This window comes from Condylura cristata, unplaced genomic scaffold (genome assembly GCF_000260355.1).
Source record: "Condylura cristata isolate star-nosed mole 26May11 unplaced genomic scaffold, ConCri1.0 scaffold00034, whole genome shotgun sequence".
NCBI lineage: Eukaryota > Metazoa > Chordata > Mammalia > Eulipotyphla > Talpidae > Condylura > Condylura cristata.
The window spans coordinates 4893008-4907057 of record NW_004567135.1 but is presented as its reverse complement, the minus strand read 5'-3'; the positions used below and the strand labels follow the sequence as shown (position 1 = coordinate 4907057).

Below are 14050 nucleotides of genomic sequence, written 5' to 3'. Positions count from 1 at the left end.
CGTGCATCAAAGAAGTAGCAGACAATACTTTAGGTAATACATATTTCAACAATGTCTGGAAAGCAATCTGGCAATATTTATAGTGTCTTTAAATGTTTTCTATCCTTTAAACAAGTGATTCTTCTTTGAGGACTTTATTCTGAGACTAAAATAAAAAACACAGACCATTTATATATTAAATTGTTCATTACTTATAACAAAAAAGAACAAACATTAAATGTTTAAGAAGGGTAAATATAAATTAAGGTATTGTCTCACAATAGACTATATTTAAGTTAAGAATGTTTCTGAAAATTATTTAATATGAGAAAATGCTATACAGTAGTTGGGGAGAAGGGAAACAGGATATAAAATTGTATGTGTCCCACAATACCAAATTTATAAAAACAAACAAAATAATAAGCATAGGAAAAGATGTGGGAATTAAGATCAAATGTTTATAATGTTATATCTAGGTAATCATATTCTAGATGTTTTCATTTTTTTCTTTATACTGTTAGTATTGTCCAAAGTCTCTATGATGATGACAGACTGCTTTTAATAAATCGAAACTATATATTAAAATCTCATAATAAAAGTGAATGCTTATCTGCATGATTTAAAAAAGCATGTCTGAGTTTTTTTCTTAAAGACACATCTCTTCTAAATCCTTTAATAGTAAATTTACAAATCATATAAAGTTGCTTGTTCTCTACTACAAATCAACTTAAAAATGAGGTTTAAAATAGACTACCAATTTTCCCCCTAAAATTATAAACTAACAGTTTCATATAGAAATAGACATGGGGTAAATCAAGCAATTCAAGACAGTTCTCCTCTGTTACCGCCAAGGACCCATTTTAGAATCTTGTGAAGGCTCCCTAACAATCAGTATGACTTATCTTAAACACAGAAACTACCACAACCACCCATCACAAAGGGAATACAGAGACCTGAAATCAAGCCTAGCAGGTCCTGAACTTCTTTCAGTTCCTCTTATAAACGAACTAAAGAATTTCAACAGGCATCGAAGAGTTCTAGTGGCTCGATTAGTAGTGCACTGGACTGTGGCGATGGCACACGGGTAAATAGGTGGTGGGAAGCCCATGGGGATTACAACAGAGATGGAAAAAAGCACAAATGAAGAACGATGGAAAAAAATAAAAAATTTAAAATAAGAAGAAAAAAAAAAGACATTATATACAGTTTTCTTCCACGAACAAAACTTTGGATACCAAGTTTCAGATTCTAAAATAATTTAGCTGCTGCTAAGCAGAGTACAAACTGAAAACTATCCAGCATGGCAGTCTTAACATTTTATTCTTCATAGGGTACTCAGTACTGCTGCTTAAATCTAGAAATTTGCTTAAGGAAAAGATTCCAATAAGCATATGAACTGTGAGATTATAATGCTGGCTACATGAACCCTGGAAACAATAATCTACTGGGTAGTGGATGATTTAGGAATTGAAATTTCTATTCATAATTTCTATTCATGGGTTCAATATCCATTATATTAGGTAGCATAAAAACAGCTTAGCATAGAGTATTATTTCATTAATAGGTAAACCATCTGCTCCAAAAGGATTATGTAGAAAGCACATTTACTAGGGCCCTCCAAAGTGGTACAGCGGTTAGGACGAGCACTGCAAGCGAGCCACAGCCACTTCAGTGCCCCAAGTTCGAACCCTGGCCCCAGAGATGATCCACACCGTGCGGAAGACCTCTCCTGTCTCACCCACTGCTCTCCTCAACAATGTACCTCCACGATCTGCCTGTTCTGTCCCCCACTCTGTCTCTGGTGAATCCTTTCACTGCCCTCTGGCCTATATACCAGTTCTGTATGCATAAATAAATAAATCTTAAAAATAAGAAAGCAAGCACATTTACTACTATAATCTTAAACTAATTAACTATCGGTTTATGTCAGAGTTTTTGCAAAGCGCTTTGCCAATAAATTGACTGGGAAACCAAGGTAGAGAATTACAAAAAAATAAGCAAAGGAGGGCCTTCGCTGGTGGCGCAACAGGTTAAAGAGCAGCACTATGAAATTATCTGCAGCCACTACAGCACGAGTTCAATCCCTGGCCAGGAAGTGACCCACATGGCCACAGCAGACCTCTCGTCCCACCTGCTGCTCCCCTCAGCAGTGTTATTTCAGTAGCTCCACCTGTTCTGCTCCCCACTCTGTCTCTGGCAAATCCTCCTACCACCAGCACTCCTGCCTCTGGCCTATACCTCATTCTTGTATGCATAAATAAATAAATCTTAAAAAAAAATAAACAAAATATGAGTCAAAAGTTGAGGTTGGGCTGAATCTTGGTTACCTGTTCCACAAGATAAGAAAGATATAAAAATGGACACCACATCTTTTTATAACTCCTGAGAGTTGCACGACAATTTATAAATCATATAAAGTTGCTATTCTCTATCACAAATCAACTTTAAAATGAGGTTTAAAATGGACTACCCAATTTTTTTTCTAAAATTATAAATAGCTCCTAATTGAATTATATTCTGACTATTTCCAATTGAATTGTTTTCCAAAAGTTTGGCATTTAACAGTTGTTTCTCATATGTTTACTCTATAAATATATGCCTAGAAACACAAATTTGCAACAACTTGCATATACTTGCATATTTTCACATAAGAAAATTGAAGGGCCTCCCTGGTCGGTTAAAGTCTTAGCATTACCAAGCTTTCACCAGCCATTGCAGCATGAGTTTGTTCCATAGCCAGGAGCTTACCCATACATACAGTGCAGCGGACCCCTCCTGTCCCGCCCAGTGCTCTTCTCAGCAGTGTATTTCAGTAGATCTACCTGTACTGCTCCCACTCTCTCTGTGAATCCTCTCATTCCCTATCCCTCTGGCCTGCACCCCAGTTATGTATACATAAATAAACAAATCTTTAAAAAAAAGAGATTGCCACGGGTGACTCGGTGATGGGAAAACCACGGGGATTACAATTGAGACAAAAAAAATGTACAAAATGATGTAAAAATAAACATATTAAAAAAAAGATTGCTACATTACAAAAGTTAAAAATTTTTAAATGTCCCTACTATTCACATTCAGCGTATTTTAACATAACTTAAAAACTCGTAATCCAATTATATATCAAGGAATGACAAACTCCAACCCGTGGACCAAATCCAGTCTGCCACCTATTTTAGTATGGTTCACAAACTCAGAAAAGTTTCTGTTTTTTTAAGTGGTTAAAACAGCAAAGAAGAGTATTTCAGGACACGTGCAAATTATATGACATTTAATTTTTTGTGTCCATAAAGTTCTATGAAGAAAGCCACACTTACTTTGCATATTGACTATGATTGCTTTCACTGACAGAGGCTGAGTAGTTACAAAGACTTTATGACGCTGCCTGCAAAGCCTAACATATTTACTATCTGATTTTAGTTTGCAAACTCCTAGTATTTAGAGACATTACTAATTAAAAAATATGGTTAATTAATGTCTGTCAAATTTCAAAATGTGTATGTTAATTGTTATGAAGGACTTTTATATGACTATTAACTACTGACTTTTGACTTTTAAATTTTAGAAATTAGGTTTTCTTAAGATAAGGTTAATTAAACCAGTCCCACCATTATCAAATTAGGATATTCTACTGAGCACCTTGTAAAATACAGATTATCTGGCCTTCTCATTTTCTTGCCTGCGAAGAATCTACACTTCAAAGCCCTGGGTAATTCTGTCACACATGGTTACTAGCCTACCCTTTGAGAAGTACTGAGATGGCTGGAGAATTTATATTTCTTCCCTCAGGTAAACGGCTGTATTTTTCAAGTTTTTTTTTTTTTAATTTATTCATTCATACATTCAAGAACTGGGGTATAGCCCAGAGGTGCGATGGAGGCGAGATAAGAGGACTCACCAGAGACGGAGTGGGGAGCAGAACAGACAGATGGACTGAAATACACTGCTGAGGGGAGCAGTGAGGGAGACAGGGGAGGTCTGCCATGCCACGTGGGTCACTGCCCTGGTCTCAAATCAAAATTGTGCTGCAGTGGCTGCAGAAAGCATCACTTTAATCCCTTGCGCCACGAGGGAGGGCCCTATTTTTCAAGTTCAGAACTATGAAACAGCAGTTCTCAAAGTGATCTCAAGGAATCTCTGTAATTTCTTGAGACCTGGAGGTTCTAATAATACAGCAAAGATCTATTTAAATAGCAAGCTAGTGTATTTTAATGTCACAGATGTATTTAATTTAACAATGTATTAAAAGATAATAAATATGATTTCATATTCTACATAATAACTAAACTTTAGGAAACTATCCCCTTTGGGATTCTGGTGTAGTATCAAAGAAAGACTACAATTATGTGCCACTGTGGCATGAATTCTGAGTTCCTTCTGATCCCCATGACCCACAGGGTGCAGCAGACCTCTCCAGTCTTGCTCACTGCTCCCCTCAGCAGTGTGTTTCAGTGCATCTGCCTGCTCCTGCTCCCCACTCTGTCTCTGGTGAGTCCTTCATCCCATGCACTCTTACCTACCCCCAGTTCTTGTCTGCATAAATAAATAAATAGAAATCTTAAAAAAAAAAAAAAAGGTAGAAAAATTCCTGGAAAACAAGTAGGTAGTCAAAAATATCATGTTGCCTTTTGAGTTTTTTCCTTCTCATTTTCAGGTAAAGTATGATCCCTCAAATAATAAACCAATAGCAATCAACTCTAAAAAATTTACTTTAAGCATGAGTTTAAATTTTTAGGGGCCTCCATGGTGGTGCAACAGCTTAAAGCACAGCACTATAAAACTATCACAGAGTTTGATCCCTGGCCAGAGAGTGACTCACATGGCGCAGCAGATGTCTCCTAACCCGAGGCTGTTCCCTCAGCAGTGTATTTCAGTAGATCTGCCTGTTCTACTCCTCACTCTGTCTGTGGGGAATCCTCTTACCACCACCCCCCAGCCTGCACTCCAGTTCTATATGCATAAATAAATAAATCTTTTTTTTTTAAGGATAAGTTTAAATTTTCATTGGCTTAAATAGGCTACATAAAATAACAAACCCAACAGACAGGCTTTAATATTAAACCTCAGAATGAACCTGACCCAGGAAATATCTACACTATTCCAGAATGACAATCATGGAGATACTCAGAAATTCTCAAGAAAAAAAAGACTTATTTTTTAAGACTGTTCACATACAGAAAACAAGGTGACTGATTTGAGGTATTCAATGTTCAGTGACTGATTTTCAAATCAAAAGAAAGATGTGCAAGATTAGCAAAGTGTTTCTTGACCAAAACTTAAAAAATGAAAAGAGGGCCCTCCCTGGTGGCGCAGCGGGTTAAAGCACTGCACTAGGAAGCTAAAGCCACTTCCGCATGAGTTCGATTCCCGCCTGCCCCGGAGGTGACCACATGGCGTGGCAGACCTCTCCTGACCCGCCCGCTGCTCCCCTCAGCAGTGTACTTCGTCCATCTGCCTGTTCTGCTCCCCACTCTCTCTGGTGAAGCCTCTCACCACTCCTGCGCCTCTGGCCTGTACCCCAGTTCTGTATGCACAAAATAAATAAATCTTTAAAAAAAAAAATGAAAAGAAAAATGGAACTATCGGAGACATGTTAGTGCCAGAAATACCAGAAAAACCATGTTAAATAAATCCAACATGGTGTTATTCAAGTTTGATAAGGCTTAAATAAACATTATCAGCAAGAAGTTGGTGCCAACATAAATCTCTTACTGCAATTGTATGTTATAGTCAATAAATCACCCTGCTCTTATAGTTAGGCAGATATCTTGTTAAAAGAAAAACAAAAAGCTATTTTTTAATCTGAAGACCAAGTAATTTTTCTACTACATAGCAAATTTTGAGCCTCAAATAAAAGTTGAATAATTTGGTAAATCAATCTCCTCTACCCACTATATGTCAGAAAGACATACCAGATACCACTACACCAGATAAGCAGGTAATTCTGTGCAAAGAAAACTGGGTTTTGAGGGAAGGTGAAGCTATAGCAGATTAACACTGTTCCCACACAGATCGAAACTACAAACTCACAGAAAGACTTTTGAAGCTAAAGGCTCCTGTCAGATTTTTAGTAGATATTAATTAAGGATAAACGCAATACTGCTTAATAAAGAAACTTTTGCACCACAGGGTTTCAAATGTATAAGGACATTCAGGGTTAAAATTACAAGGTGAGAAAAGTGAAATTATGAATTCATAACAAGCTTTATTCTCCTGTTAAAGTATTCTGGTGTCCTATGTAAAACTACTGTAGTAACTCATCTTTGATTTAGCTGAGGATTTTTCCTAAATGCCTGCCTACATAATAACAAAAAAAAGTACTAGGTAACAAATTTATTTTTTCATAAACCTTTCCTGAATTATAACATTCACCTTTCCTTTCCAAGGGCCAGGCTACAAAAGTTTACTTTCAAAACTGAAGGCCTTGCTGGTGGCTCAGGATTAAAGTCTCAGTGCTATCAAAAACTATCACCAACCAGCCACTGATGACTATAGTTTGCTGAGTTCGATCCCTGGCCAGGGAGCTGACCCACATGGCACAGCAGACCCCTCCTGTCCCACCCACTGCTCCCTTCAGCAGTGTACTTCATCAATCTGTCTGTTCTAGTTCCCACTCTATCTCTGGCAAATCCTGTACCTCTGGCCTACACCCCAGTTCTTGTATGTATAAATTAAAAAATAAATCTTTTTAAAAACCAAACTGAATATTGTTTTATTATATATAGCGAGTGAGTACATTATTCATATAAAAAAGTTTCTAAAGAAAAGGACAAGGAACAATATGCTATGAGTTAACAGAAAAAGAAAAAAAAAATTCTTTCCACACAAAGTGCTCACCAGGGAAATTCTGGAAAGAAAATGTCATGATAAAATATTTTAACACATGAAATGACCCAATGCAAAATATTTGTTGTTGACTTTTGCTTTGTTTTTAGCCCAAAGGAGTTATTATTTCATCATCTATGTTCTTCGCTTTTTGTTTATTCATTCCCACTGGGTCAGCAGAACCATCTCAATTTCATTTTCTTTACAGTCTATTTTTCTTCCTGATTCTTCAACAGTAAGTTCCTTGATCTGAGAGTCTACTTATGAATGTTTGGATTGTAAAGGACCTTGAGGGGTCACCAAGTCGATCCTTCTGCTTTCCAGGAGAATTTATAACTAAACAATCTCAGATGGATGAGAAGATATCAAAAGAAAAATGCATCCTGTATGTAACAGCACACTACTTTACTCTGCACAAACACTCCCAGTCACAATTTGTAGTTTTCTAAAAATGAAAGTAAAAATTAAATCCCCAAAAGAGGAAGGTGTTTTAAAAATGCAGTTATCAGCTCAATTGCTCAAACATCATCTCAACTATCAGGTCTAAAATTAACACACAGGGAAGCTGGAAGCTGCTGGCTGCCAACACAGCCTTTAGTCCCTAGAGATGTCTTCTGATGTTCGGTATTATTTGCAGCCCCATTTCACTTAAAGCACAGAGCTGAACAAATTTAGACCACCACACCAATAAACTATAATTACAAGTGCCAATTATACATGTATGTTTATTTTATTTATTTATTTTTAAACAATTGGTACAGGATTTTATTCCAAACAGAAAATAACAAGTCTAAACTGGAAATGTCAATATTATGGAGTAGCTAAGATAAAACTGCTATAAGGACAATAGTTTTAATTTTTCAATATATAATTTATAATGTTTAGGGAGTTCTATCTCTTTCTAAAAGTTTTCAAATCACAATATGAAAAAAACAGAGGACCAGGGTAGGTAGAATGCAGAAATTATAGACTGGCAAAATACTGTTTTCCAGGAAGATTCTAAAATGACTTCTTAAATAGGTATCTATGAACAACTGGCAAGTGACATAGGGATATATAAACACCAGTATAAGATAGCTAATTAAGACTTCTGTCTAACTTGATTTTCTTTTTTGAGAGGATCACAAGCCAAGAAGTTCAAGGATATGTCAGAGACAGAATATATTTATATTTCAACAGGACACTTCTTGATATTTCACAGGAAAGACAGGTTAGGTGATAAAGCGATAGGTAGTTTTTATAAGATGTATTTTTTTATGCATACAAGAATTGGCCAAAGTGGTGGGGGGAGGAGGAATGAGAGGATTCACCAGAGACAGAGTGGGGAGCAGAACAGGTAAATTGACTGAAATACACTGCTGGAAGGAGCAGTGGGTGCGACAGGAGAGGTCTGATGTGCCATGTGGGTCACCTCCCTGGCCAGGGGTTCAAACTTGTGCTGCAGAGGCTGGCGATAGCATCACAGTGCTGTGCTTAACCCCTTGTGCCACTAGGGAAGGCCAAAACAATAGGTAGATTTTACCCAAAGGTTGATTAATCAATGAGTATCAACCTAAAGACAGTGTACTAATGTTATAAAGCTCTTTTTCCACACTTATTTATATTTACTAGTGATCTAAGACAAGTTTTAAAAATCAGTGATATAAAGATAGGAAGATGATTAATAGGCTAAAGAAATATTGTATCAAACAATACACCAAAACTAAAAAGATGACAACTACACGGATATAGTTGTCTTCAATTATGTTAAAAAATCAATTACATAGTTTAAAGTGTCCTTAAGCTTTAAGGATACATAAAGTGCAGTTTGTTTTATAAGTTGTCTCCTTGCACATTTTAGTTATAAAATGCTATGAGATGTTACATTCAGACTAGATTTAAAAATCCCTAAAAACTCAGGCAAATTATGAGGAGCCTGAACTTTATTTAAAATGTCATTTAAGGGCCCTCCCTGGTGGCTCAAGGCATTAAGTCTCAGCACTAGGAAGTTGTGACCAGCTGTTGCAATACATGTTCAATCTCTGGCCAGGGAGGTGACCCACATGGCACAGCAGACCTCTCCTGTCTCACCTGCTGCTCCCCTCAGCAGTATGTTTCAGCCTATCTGCCTGTGTTGCTCCCCACTCCTGTCGCTGTGAATCCTCACCTCTTTGTATCTCTAGCCTACATCCCAATTCTTATATGCAAAAATGAATCTTTAAAAAAAAGTCATTTAAAAAATGACTGAAGTTTACCACAGAAAGATGTCTTTTTTTAGAAAGATGTCTTATGGGACACAACATCATCAAATACTTGGAAGACAACCATGTTGATAAGGAGTTAGGATTTTTGCTTCAGTGGCAAAGTAAGGCACGTCAGCATGAGGTAAAGGATGCTCTGAAAGCGGGTCTAGTGAAGGAACGAGGTCTCTATGAACCAGGGGCCTTTTCCTCACAGTATTCAGAAGTTAAACCACTGCCCGTCAGAGATTCCAAGTATGTATTTTCACATTTCGAGAATATACCTGAAATAAACAGAAATACTGATATATACAATTTCATTAATATACTTGATTGCAAAAGAAGCCTCTTAAGACACCATTTAAAAACAAGAAGCTTAAAGTTGTTTTGCTATGCTTCTTTTTTTTAATAATATAATAGTTTATTTTTACATAATTTTGTGCCTTATTCCATCTCAGTTGTAATCCCTGTGGGCTTCCATCACCAAATCACCTACCTGTTTCTTTTCTTTTCTTTTTTTAAAGATCTATTTATGCATGCAGAACTGGGATGCAAGTCAGAGGTGCAAGGGTGGTGAAAGGTTTCACCAGAGACAGAGTGGGGAGCAGAACAGGCAGATCAACGAAGCACACCGCTGAGGGGAGCAGCGGGCGGGTCAGGAGAGGTCTGCTGCGCCATGTGGTCACCTCCAGCACGGGGATCAAACTTGCACTGAAGTGGCTGGGGATCGCTTGCAGTGCTGAGCTTTAACCCCCTGTGCCACCAGAGAGGGCCCTGTTTTGACATGTTTCTAAAGAGTTGAAAGACTTTTTCACGAACTTTAAAATCATAATACCATTTTCAAAGAAACCAACAACAAAGTAAATACTTTTTCTTTTTAAATGAATACTTCATTTGGTTTTCTCAGAGAAACATCTATACCTTTAGTATCTTTATCAAGGGAAAAGGGACAATGGTATGCCAGCCTAGAAACTAGTTTCAAGAGGAGAGCTTTATTTATTAGCCATTTATAAGACAATGCTATTGGCTCCACCTGAAACTTCCTTGCAAGGAGAAGGCTCCTCCTTATCAGACTGGATAGGAGGCAGCACTAGCTCTCACTCCCTCCCACTGCAAGCCTAGGGAAACCTCAGTCTTGACATGTACAAACAACTTCTCAGAACTTCGGAGCAGCTGTGTTGAGGAAGAAACCAGAGAGGCAAAGCAGTAGCCTAAGAGTAGACTAGGAGCCTCCCCGGTGGCACAGGGGTCAGACACTGCATGAGTTTGATCCCAGGCCCGGAGCTGACCCACACGGTGCAGCAGACCTCTCCAGTCTTCCTCCCCTCTCCAGCAGTGTATTTCAGTAGATCTGCTTGTTGCGCTCTCCACTGTCTCTGGTGAATCTTCTCTCTGCCACCACCACACACCGCTGGCCCTCACCCCGGCTTCTGGATGCATAAATAAAATAAATCCTCAGGAGGGAAGAGGGCCAGTGTTGGGGTGGGGAGGGGGAAAATTCTTCAAGTAAATAAACAAAAGCCATGGTAAACAAAAATGCTCACAAATAACACTAAAACTATCACAAGATGTAAGCTTTGACCCAAGTTTAAAGATGAGTAGTACTATCACTCTCTAGTTTTCTGCTAATGAGGAAAAAATAATCTTGCACGTAATTAAGTGTCCAAGTCAAAGTCATTGCAAATTCTAAGATGGAAGAGTAAAACAAGGGACTCAGATCTCTCACTGGATGTTTCTCTGTGAGGAATGTCTAACTGCAATGCTCTGAATGTGAAATACTGTAACCCAAATCAGTAATTATCGCTAAAGGGTCAGTAATTAATTGGTCAGTGCTGTAGGGCAACTTCCTAGCCCGGAGAAAAAGCTTCAACTGCTTGGTTGCTGAAAACCAAGGGTCAATACAAAGCCACATACTCTGGTTTCTCTTCTTCTAACAGCTTTTCCGGTTTTCCAGATGCCAGTTTGCTTCTCAAAAGTACAAGGAGAAAAGAGGAAACATGAAAGACAAATCTACGCACTAGTAAAGAAGTTATTAATTGGTTGTTCTGTTCTTCAATTCATTATTGAATGATGCACAACGATCAGACAATGGGCGAAGGCTGGTCCCTTCTCTGTAGAGACTTAAGAACAAACTGGTAAGACTACTTAGTCCAGCTGCCAAACTTTTCTTTAGCTTCTTTTCTTACAGACATGTTACATTTCGCAATAATCTCCACTTACCTGACATCCTCCATGTATAAGTACAAATTGTGCTTGATTTCCCCAGCCCTTGCCCTAAGATATTATGACATATCTTTAGCTTTTGAATCTGGACACTAAGGAAGACACTGAATTTTCTTGTTTACTTTCCTGAAATATGTAACCTGTTTTATTGAGACTATCTTAAAAGCACACAAAGCAACTACGTGCAAGTAGCCACTCTTCAATAGAAGTGGGTAAGGCACATTTTATAAAAACTTCTGTTTGTGTATTTTTTTAGTGCACAGAATACCTATCAAAACTGATGTCACTACCAGAATCACACTACTGCAAAGATTTTCAACACAGGGATCGAGTGACTTGTGGAGAAAACTCTACCGTTCCTCCCCCCACCCCCACCCCAAACCTACACAACCCTCAAACATACTAAAACCACCCTCTGTTAAGTAGAAAACAAACTTTTCGTTAGGAAAGCAGCAGCGCGGGGATCTGGGGTAGGAGGTGCCCTCGGCAGTGAGCACCCCGGTCAGGGAACACAACACGCAATTCAGAGCAACACCGACTCCCTCCGAGGCTCCGCCGTGCACCGTGCAGGTCCCAAGCCCCCGTCCCGGAGCCGAGAGAGGGGAGGCGGCCGGGCAGAGGGGAGAGAGAGGAAGTCGCAGCGGCCACGGAGTCCGGAGTCTCCGTCTCCCCCGCCCAGGCCGGTCCCCAGCCTGTGCCACAACCCCCCCACGGCCCCAAACCAAAGCCCCGCTGCTTCCGACGCCGAGGCTACCGCCCAGTCCACTGCAGCGGATCGTTCCCACACTTCCCTGGGGTCCCCGGCTGCCCCAACTTCCCCAAGTGATGCCTTTCCACTCAGCCCAGCCCGGTGCGGTGTCCCCACCGCGGCCGCCCGCTCTGGCCCGACCCGGCCTCTCTCGGGTACCGCGTCCCTGATGGCCTTTTCCAGAACCGCTCGCAATGCCACGGCTCTCGTCCCCGGCCCCTATCTTTGCAGCCAACGCCGGAGCCCCGGTTTCACCGCCCGGTCCCCACGTCCAGCCTCCTCCCCTCCCTGCCCATGCCAAGCCCCCCACCCACTCCCGGGGAATCCCTGGGTTTCCCAGCAGTTTGGTGCCCCTCCCCTTCCCCCCGGCCCGCTCGCCTCCACTAGACTTTATTCCCTCCGGATTCAACTCCCCTCTCCTTGCCACGCCCTGTGCCCCCCCTCGGGGGGCTACTTACCCCAAGTTCTCCCCACACTTCAGGCCTCTGGCCCCGCCTTCCCCCCCAAAGGAAGGAGGCGGGAGAGAGAAGGGGGGCGGCACTCCGCAAGGCAGAGACGCTCTCCCATTAGTGCTCGTGGCCGCCCATCGCCGCTTCCTTCTCTCTGATTGGCCAGCGTTGGTCCGTGCCCCACCCTCTTCCTCAGACAGGGCCCGGCCACCGCCTCAGCGCCCCCGTCCAACACGGACTGGGAGGGGAGACCCCGGCCTGGGACACCGGGACTGGCCAGAGTTGGAGGGGAGACTCCCGGCAGACCATGGACTAGTTAATGTTAACAGGACTCACCCGCTGGTAGCTCCGGCGCCTCCCGCCCGCCCGCGCTCGATCCCACAATCTGTCTCCAGCTTCTTCTTTCCCCCCTCAGCGGAGCAGATACTTTCCTCTCGTCCGGCCAGGCGCGCTCACCTCTCGCGAGAGGTGGGGGTGGGGGGGCGGAAGGGCGAGATCTGTGGGGACAGCGTTGGAAAGGGGCCGAGGGGCGGGGCTCCGCGAAGGCGAAGGCCCGGCTTTGGGGGGGCGAGGCTGGGGGCGAGCGCGCGAGGTACCCCCGGCTCGCCCCAGTCGGACGGCGGGTGTGGGGTCAGGGACAGCTGATGTCCGCAGGTGCCTGCGGCCGCGGGACCGCGGCGGCGAAGTGAATACTGCGGAGAGAGACCTAGTCTCGAAGGAGCACGCTTAAAAACGAGGCGCGCTTAGACCGCCCCAAGCTGTTGAAAAGCAAAAAGTTGGGCGAAACCGAGGCGGGCTTGCGAGGGAATTCAGTTTCAGGCAGCTAAGTCGGTGCATTTCTTCTTGGCACTTTGAATAGCATCACTGTGGCCATAATCGCTGCTGCGTGTGCGACTGTATTTACGGGGTGGGGAGTGGGGCAGGGAGAGTTGTGGGGTTCGGGGCTCAACCGCAAACACTGGCTAATGGAAAAAAGGGGACAGTTTGTTCCTACTGCCCTCCAGGGTCAACTGAATGGTAGAGTAGCGTGAAATACCCTTAGCTCGAGAACTGGAATTAATTGGAATGTGAATGTGTTGGGGGAAGACAGGCCCCCTGCCCAACGACCCCCGCCTGGGGTCTCAGGTGCGAAGACCCCAGGTGTGACTTCGGAGTATCTTCACATTGGGCTAGCAATCCCATTTTCCTCACTAAGATTTGTCATGTCAAGTGAGACAGTAGCTAAAACTGCCTGAGGGTAAAATAGCACTAGATTTATTACTCAGCAAGAATGGTGACAAATACTTAATGAACGGCACCACTTAGGGTAAGGGGAGACAGTAGACCCAAGTCCCTGCTCTGGTAGAATTTTTTTTTTTTTAAAGATTTATTTACTTATGCATACAGAATTGGGGTACAGGCCAGAGGCACAGGGACGGCGAAGGAGTCACCGGAGACAGAGTGGGGAGCAGAACAGGCAGACGGATGAAGTACACTGCCGAGGGAGAAGTGTGGAGACAGGAGAGGTCTGCTGCGCCATGTGGGTTTGCTTGGAGGGGAGGGCGGGGATCTAACTCCCCACTGCACCACCAGGGAGGGCCCTGCTCTTGTAGAATTTACATTTTCGTGGT

The 14050-nt window shown here is 42.0% G+C and overlaps 1 protein-coding gene across 5 annotated transcripts in view; it reads right to left on the bottom strand.

The window, feature by feature from the left end:
* The window catches only part of ATF7 (activating transcription factor 7), a 72505-nt gene extending 59629 nt beyond the window's left edge, over positions 1 to 12876 (bottom strand). For 3 of the 5 annotated variants that reach the window (XM_004692684.2, XM_012732515.1, XM_012732516.1), the window contains exon 1: positions 12777 to 12876. The gene's annotated coding sequence lies outside the window, so the exon portion shown is untranslated. Of the gene's footprint in view, positions 1 to 12449; positions 12497 to 12776 lie in introns of those variants that run through there. The other 2 variants (XM_012732514.1, XM_012732518.1) reach the window with 1 other exon arrangement.
* Between the last annotated feature and the right edge of the window lie 1174 nt (positions 12877 to 14050).